General features: G+C 43.4%; 1 long non-coding RNA gene and 1 pseudogene across 1 annotated transcript; both read left to right on the top strand.

Moving 5' to 3' along the window:
• Nucleotides 1-301: 301 nt before the first annotated feature.
• On the top strand, nt 302-5405 carry LOC120286742 (annotated as a pseudogene).
• Nucleotides 5406-6066: 661 nt separating this feature from the next.
• LOC120286834 lies at nt 6067-7540 on the top strand. The gene is made up of 3 exons (XR_005545538.1): nt 6067-6257; nt 7209-7256; nt 7528-7540. It is a non-coding gene; the product is annotated as an uncharacterized LOC120286834 (long non-coding RNA).
• The last annotated feature ends 471 nt before the right edge of the window (nt 7541-8011 follow it).

The following is an 8011-nucleotide window of genomic DNA, read 5'->3' as shown; positions in this document are numbered from 1 at the left end:
ATGGCTATTATTTTAAGAGTCTGAATTGGACTCTCTCTTTCTCTCTCTCACCACGGTTGCTGTGTTTTCGGTTTGTACGACTTTATGTCGCAGCTTCGTTTACACGGTCGCATTCCTCGCATCCGGCTCACGCGTCTAAAAAGTCAAAAAGTCAGACCTCTCGCGTCTTCCCGTTCATCGATTCACCGTTTCTCCCCACGTTCGTATAAAGGCGCTCGGCCCCTTCGTCACTTTGTACCTCGCTTTGTCCCACGCACTGCTTCGCACCACTTTCCGTCGCGATCCCTCTTTAGACCCGCGTAAAAATCTGGTCCGTATTCAGGTCGAGTCTCGAGAAAAAAGGGCTCTCTTAAAAATCACTTCTTTCTCGAGAGGGAGCTGAGTGATAGACAAATTAGAGTTGAGTTCGTAATTGATCACCTGAAAACCCAGATAGAATTAGTTCAGAGTTTGCTCGCGGAGCCACCGTTGAGAGCCTGGTTCCATGGCGGGTGCCGCGGGGAGATCGCTGGAGCAGACGCCGACGTGGGCCGTCGCCGTCGTGTGCTTCGTTCTGGTTCTGGTCTCCATCATCATCGAGTACATCATCCATCTCATCGGACAGGTTAGCCGGCAACGGTCTTGTTTAGCGATTTTCAGCACGAACTCGCATCACTATGTATAACTCGAGCAACAACACGATCTCATATTTGCTTCTTCCTCTAATCTCTACAGTGGCTGAAGAAGAAACACAAGCGTGCACTTTACGAAGCGCTCGAGAAGATCAAATCCGGTAGGCAATCTGTTGAATTAAAAGATTACGACTTTAGCAGTTCCAAAAATTATTGGTCCATTATTTCCCGCGATCCAAGTCTTTGCGAAGAAACGGTTGATTAACTTGATATTCAAGTTCGTCAGAAGTTCGTTTCCGTTCTTGATTATGCAGTCGATGCTATGAAACTCGCTCGAGCGAAAACGGCTCGTTTGCCTGCCTGATCAACTCGTTTCGTTTCGTTTTTATTTTTTATTTATTATTTTTTAATGGGTGGTGCAGAGCTTATGCTTTTGGGATTCATATCGTTGCTCCTCACGGTGGGACAAGGCCCAATCACCAAAATCTGCATACCGCAGAAGGTGGGGGCCACATGGCACCCGTGCAACAAGAAGGAAGAGGAGGAGGGGGCGGAGGAAGAATCCGACGCCGGCCGGCGGAGGCTGCTCGGCATGATGGGCCCCGGGGGAAGCTTCCGCCGTGCTCTGGCCACCGCCACCACCACCAACCAGTGCGCGGAGGTGTGTACAAACGCTTTCACGTTCATTCCACACTTTTGTCGTGTTTGTCCTGGGAGTGTGCCGACTGCACAGAGAGACATGCACGTCAATGATTGACTTAGGCGATAACCAAGTAGGGACCTAGCAAAACATGATGAATTAGAGGGGCTATTGACATGGAACCGATGGATCCAACGAAAGAGATTAAATTGCCATGTTCATTCTCATACGAGTAAATTGGAAGGACTAAATTGATTTGGATTTTGGTGGTGGGCATGGATTATATCTTTGCAGGGTAAAGTTCCGTTTATTTCTGCAGATGGCATCCACCAGCTCCACATATTCATCTTCGTCCTCGCTGTTTTTCATGTCCTGTACTGTATCCTCACCATGGCTTTGGGCCAAGCCAAGGTCTTTCTTCTCTCTCTCTCTCTCTCTCTCTCTCTCTTCACAGCAACGATTAATATCTAAGAAATGATGTGATTGCGCAGATGAGAAGCTGGAAAGCATGGGGAGACGGAAACAAGAACAGCTGAGTACCAGTTCTCCCATGGTTAGTGATATCCGTTTTATCAGTTCAGTTCACTCCATTATCTGGGTTTGATCTTGCATATGCGTGTATGGGAAATAATAGTAGCTGTTTTATCATTGTGCGTGACAGATCCACATAGGTTCAGATTCACCAGAGAAACATCGTTCGGAAAGAGACACTTGAACTTCTGGACCAAGACACCCGTCCTCATCTGGATCGTAAGTCTTCAAATTCTTACCTTCTGTTTTTCTTCCCCACCTTTATTCATTGATTTCTTGATTGTTCCATTGTTTCATTTTCCTTCCAATTAGGCGACTTTTTTTTTTTTTGGTCATTAATTAGGCGACTGAAATCGCCCTAGTACTTCATGAGTACCTCTTTTGACTCTGTCGGGCTGTAGAAAACGTGGAGGTTTTGGTTTCCACATGCTATGACAGATTTACTTGCGAGAAGCATGTGCTTTTCTCAATTCAGGCAAATTTCAATCATAGAATCGGGACCTAGAAAAGATTGAACAAATCCCTTTAGGGCATTAGCGCATTCTTTTCTTTTCGCCCCCTTCATCACTCGACCTCTCGATGAGGTCGGCACATTGCCAATAACTGGATCATTACCGAAAAGCGTGTCGATTGAGATGACATAGTCAATTGTCGAAGCGACCATATGAAGTTTTATAGGAATAAAGTCATAGAGATGCAATAAGTACGTGCACTAATGGTCGCTCACCTCCTAAGCCAAACCTCCCCAACCCCACCTAGATTTGCAAAGCTTAAACATGGAAGTCATTAAGGCAGCTATGCTCTGCAACTTAGCAGTAAAATGAAACGATTGACTTAGGCACTTTGCTTTTTTTAGTCGATCGCTTGCAAATGGGGTTTGTCCAGATTAGCGGCGTTTTCTAATTTTGGAGTTTAGAGATCTTAATTAACTGCAATGAAGTCAAGGTTGGGGTGACGGTCTTGGCATGGCTCTGGATCACCTAGATAACGATGGTTGCTGTCCAATGCATCTCTTGTTTGACCATTTATTAGTACGGCGTATTTGACTTCTTCAAACCGGGCGGAAGAAAAAAAAAAAAAGGGAGAGAGACGCCATAAAGGGCAATGTACAAAGTAGGTCTTGGTTGACTTCTCGCCAATCTTCCACGAGCAAATTCGGTTCCAGAAGGGACTTCGTCGCACGATCGACTGGTTCTCCACGTTCTTCAATTTGGCTGTTTTTTACGACCTTTGAACCTAAAGATTGAACGGATTAAGTCCGAAGAGGGCTTTTTGTTTCCAGTTCATGAAAGTTTCAACTCATGTTGAGAAAATCAGAATTGCACTGAGATAATTATCATTGCGGATAAATGGCGTCATTTTTCGCATGGTGTTTAAACGGAACTTCAAGATATAAGGAATATATATTAAAGTAATTTACATAACGTACACTGCAGGTGTAACGTAAAATAATTTGTATATGAGCGATTGACCCTTTCCCTTGTTGGATTTCAAGGTCTGCTTTTCAGGCAATTCGTGAGGTCGGTCCCTAAAGTTGATTACTTGACCTTGAGGCATGGGTTTATCATGGTAAGTTTCCATTGTTTATTAACCATTTCCTTCTTTTTACGCTTGACTCTTTTCATTTTTGTTTTATGTTTTGAAGATCATTTGGAGTGAATAATCTGTCCTTTTTCCTGACGAGAGTTTTGCCTTTCGCTCTTGCGTTTGACTCCTTTGTTCAGGCACACTTGGCACCTCAGAGCCAGACCAAATTCGATTTCCAGAAGTACATCAACAGATCCCTTGAAGAAGATTTCAAGGTTGTGGTAGGGATCAGTCCACCTATCTGGTTTTTAGCTGTGTTGTTCTTGCTCTTCAACACTCATGGTAGGTAGTCAACAAATTTCGCTTTCTGAATGGTCGCACTTGCAATATAGAATTTTTGACCGAAATTTGATTGAATTCCAATTCTTGATGTGTGCAGGGTGGTACAGTTATCTGTGGTTACCGTTCATCCCACTGATTGTAAGCACAGTCTCGACATCTCATCGCTTGGAAACAACGTTCCTGCTCTGGTTTTCGTACTTTGTTAGGATCTGATGCAGTTAAATTCAATGGCTTGCAGATCATCCTTTTGGTTGGAACAAAGCTGCAGGTGATCATCACGAAAATGGGTCTCAGGATTCACGAGAGGGGTGAAGTCATTAAGGGCGTGCCTCTTGTTCATCCGGGGGATGACCTTTTCTGGTTCAACCGTCCTCACCTCATCCTCTACCTCATCAACTTTGTTCTGTTTCAGGTACTGCAGTCTACATTACTGTCGCATTTGCTTCTTGTGGCCTAGAAATCAAACTACATGCTTACCTTTTTGTGATATGTTGCTCTCCTGCAGAACGCCTTTCAGCTCGCTTTCTTTGCTTGGACTGTGGTGAGTTGATTCGCTCTCGAACTTCAATTGAAGGGCATCATTTGATTCCTAGATATCGGTATATTCATAAGAACGAGACATGAACTCTTGTTTTTTCATTTTTCAGTATGAGTTCGGGTTCAAGTCTTGTTTCCATGCGCATACAGAGGATGTGGTGATCAGAATCACCATGGGGTGAGTTGTCCCGATTCGATATTTTTCTTTTACTTTTGTTGAAGAGCATGTTAGGTATAAGCAAGTAAAGATTTTATACAAAAGCATTTCTGTCTATTGGAAAGAGGAACGTCTTTGCTCATCGGAATTGATCTCGACAGGGTCCTGATTCAGATCCTATGCAGCTATGTCACCCTCCCTCTTTATGCCCTCGTCACTCAGGTAAAATCTCTTTCTCTCTGTCTCTCTCTCCAAAACCAGCATGGTTACCTGAGGATCCAACTATCCCGAAACTGATTATTTTGCCGCGCCAGATGGGGTCGACCATGAAACCAACTATATTCAACGAGAGAGTCGTGACGGCGCTGCGCAGCTGGCACCAATCTGCTAAGAAGCACATCAAGCAGAACAAAAAGCTCCTCCGTGACCCCCATGTCGAGCAGGCCGATGACCCCTTCGCACCACATGTCGCCTGTGCATCTCCTGCGCCACTACAGGGCGACAGGGGATAGCTTCCACACATCGCCCCGACGATCGAACGTCGACGCCGACCACTGGGAATCGAGACTCCATCCCCCTCCCATCACCATCACCACCAAGGCGATGGCTCGTCGTCTCACCGTCACCACGGGACGGAACACGGTCACGTCGGACCCGAGGTGGGTTCGTCGCAAGCGGTGCCGGCTTCTCAGCCAGTCCAGACTCAGCACGAAATCAATATCGGGCCGCAGGATTTTTCATTCGACAAGAGAACGAGTTCCGCGTGAGCATCGCGATCCCGCCCGGCATCGTCGCTTGCTTGACCATGGCGCGATTCATCAGGAAAAAAAGGAGAGATGAGCCACTGGCTTTGCATCCCCTCGTATATATATAGAGAGAGAGAGTCACTTCTAACTTGTGATGGAAGATTACCAGCTTTTATATTCTTCCCATTTCTTCCCATTTATTGTACTTGTTACTTCAAGAATTTGTATAATTTGCAGTTGTATATCGCTGGGTCGCCAGAACATGAATGTGATAGTTTTGATCCCCATATTCAATTCCAGTCTTTTTCCTTTTATTTTTTCTCAATTGACATTTTTTTCTTCGATAAAGAACACTAACGTCGTTTGGAAACTTTTTTTGACAGGATCATATTCTTATTATTATATTTTTGGCTTCTCTTTATCGAATGTCTTAAGTTCTGACTTTTTATAACAAGGCTCTCTTTTTTGTTTTTTTGTAAAATTTACTGAATTAATCAAATCATTGAGTTATGGGTATCTGATTACTGCTGTGAAAATCGAAGTAGGAAAAATTTGAACTTTCAATGCAATATCTCTTTTCTTACTTTTCATTATGTGTAATTGATCGTTGCTTTTGAAATTGAAATATTTTCTATTTGGAGGTTTCTCTTTAACTAAGGATCATCAAATAAATACAATGATGATTTTGTGAATTAGTGTGCTGGAAAAAAAAGATACTATAATTATAATATATTTGTTTGAGAATAGATTTCTTTTCATTAAAAGTTAAGGCCTGTTTGTTAAAAAGTGTTTTTGTTTTTTTGAAACAAAATTTTCTGAAAATAAAAAAACTTATTTGGTAAAACATATTTGGTAAAATTTTTATTTTCGGAAATAAAAACCTATTTTTTTTCACATTCCCTCAAATAGATTTGAAACGGATACAAAAATAGAAAAAGTAATTAACGTTTCCGGAAAAAACTCAAAACCCTTCTTTTGTTTATTTCTGCGTCAGCCCGTGCCCTTTGTCTCAGCCAATACACCCGCGCCCTCTCTGTCTCGAGTCCCTCCTTTCTCCGGCGTCTCTCAGCTTCTCCACCGTCATCCTCTCCGGCGCCTCCCAACTCGTCTTTCTCTCCGGCGCCGACAGCTGCTGTTCCTTCACCGGCTGAAGCTTCTGATTCGAGGTAACTTTCATCCATCTTGCTGACCTGCAACCATGGGATGGACGCCTTCGGCTAGGGCTTGGCTGAGACGATTGACGAGGGCTTCGGCGAGCGACCCCTCGCGGATCTGGGCGATGGCTGCTCGGGGCTCGAGTGCGACGGCTCGCTCGAGCCAGCGGTCGCCCAGATCTGCGAGACGCTCGCTCGAGCGAGCCCTCGCGCTCGAGCCAGCGTGGCGAGGCGACGGCTCGAGCGAGCCCTTGCGCTCAAGGCCCGAGCCAGCTGCTTGCTGGAGCCAGCGCGGGGGAGGGCTCGAGCCCTGAGCCAGCGCGGCTCCAGCGAGCAGTGCTGTAATTCAGACCTCCCGTTGGGGATTAGAGATTGTCTTCGATGATTGCAACATGTTTGGCTTGCCGGAAATGCAGAAGTCACCGTTCTATTTCTTTGCTGGTTTGAATCGAAGGTAATAGGAAGGGAGGTCTGATCTTCACTTTGGCCTTTGAACTCTGAAGCATTTGGTTAGCATCCTAAACGAGCTGTGGGAACGGATTGGATTTTTAATCTTATGTGCTTTGGGAGAAAACTGAAAGGACTGCTTGAAGAACTGCTTTAGGGGCTGTTCTTTTCGTCATCGATTTTGTTTGGTATAATGTTGACATTTAGCTTCCAACTAGGCCTTTTCTACGATTCAATTGGCTTGTCTATTGCGGATAGTTTGATATTGAACCTTATCACGTTTACAACGTTGGAAGTTACTTCTCATGGAAATTGTTGAAACACAGAAAATTAGTTTCTTTCTTTGAAAGGTTTTTGTAATCTATGACGCGTGATGTCGCTGTCATGGATTCAATTTTTTCCTATTTGTGTACTTGAGCTTGGTTTGGTTTTTGGTTATTTCTCGTCAGGTTTTTCATTCTCACTCGACTGGTTTCTACTTGCTCGCTTGACATATTCTTTTTGCTACTTGCGCAGTTCCATTGATATCAGTGTTTCCAAAATCTTGCATATCTCCAAAATTTGGTAGGTTTCTCACAATGCTCTTTATTTAATTTTAAGCATTCTATTTCATTGATCATTGATCGTCATAGTACTATATAGTGCTTGTAGCTCAAAATGCAACTTATGCAGCTTATGTTAGCTTCTATACAAGCTAGTTCAAGAATTGTCAATGTTGTCATTATAGGCTTCTTTGCTTGCATCTCTTGAGAATGATTTTGTGTATGGCGTGTAGTTTCTATAGTATTATATTATTGATTTAACTCATAACTCATATGATGCTCAACCGGTCAAGGTTAAATGGCATCCGAGAATCGGACATTCAGTGCAAAGTGGAGTGCAAAGTGGACCGAGTCTGAACCAACATATTAGTAAATTTGTTGGTGGATGAGGTTAAAAGGGAAATCGCACCTCTTCTACTTACAACAAAGCGGGGTGGAAGAATATACGGAGGCCAATTCATCAAAGCAGACGGGATTCCAATATAGCATGGTACAATCGAAGAACAAGGTAAACAAACTAAGAAAAACAGTATGGCGCTTTAAGAAACTTATTTCTCAATCCGGATTTGGTTGGGATAATGTGAAGAAAACGATTCATTTAATTTCCATCCAAGTATATGGGAATCTCACATCAAGGTATCTTTTTAACTTTTTGGTCATTTTGATATCATTATAGATGTAAATTTAAAATGTATGATTATGTTGCTGAAATGTCATTATTGTGAAAATTGTAGGATAATGTCGATTGGGCAAAATTCAAGAAGCATGGATTTCCTC

The sequence above is a fragment of the Eucalyptus grandis genome, chromosome 8, assembly GCF_016545825.1.
Source record: "Eucalyptus grandis isolate ANBG69807.140 chromosome 8, ASM1654582v1, whole genome shotgun sequence".
Taxonomy (NCBI): domain Eukaryota; kingdom Viridiplantae; phylum Streptophyta; class Magnoliopsida; order Myrtales; family Myrtaceae; genus Eucalyptus; species Eucalyptus grandis.
The sequence above is the reverse complement of the archived record's forward strand: the minus strand, read 5'-3'. Positions and strand labels throughout refer to the sequence as shown.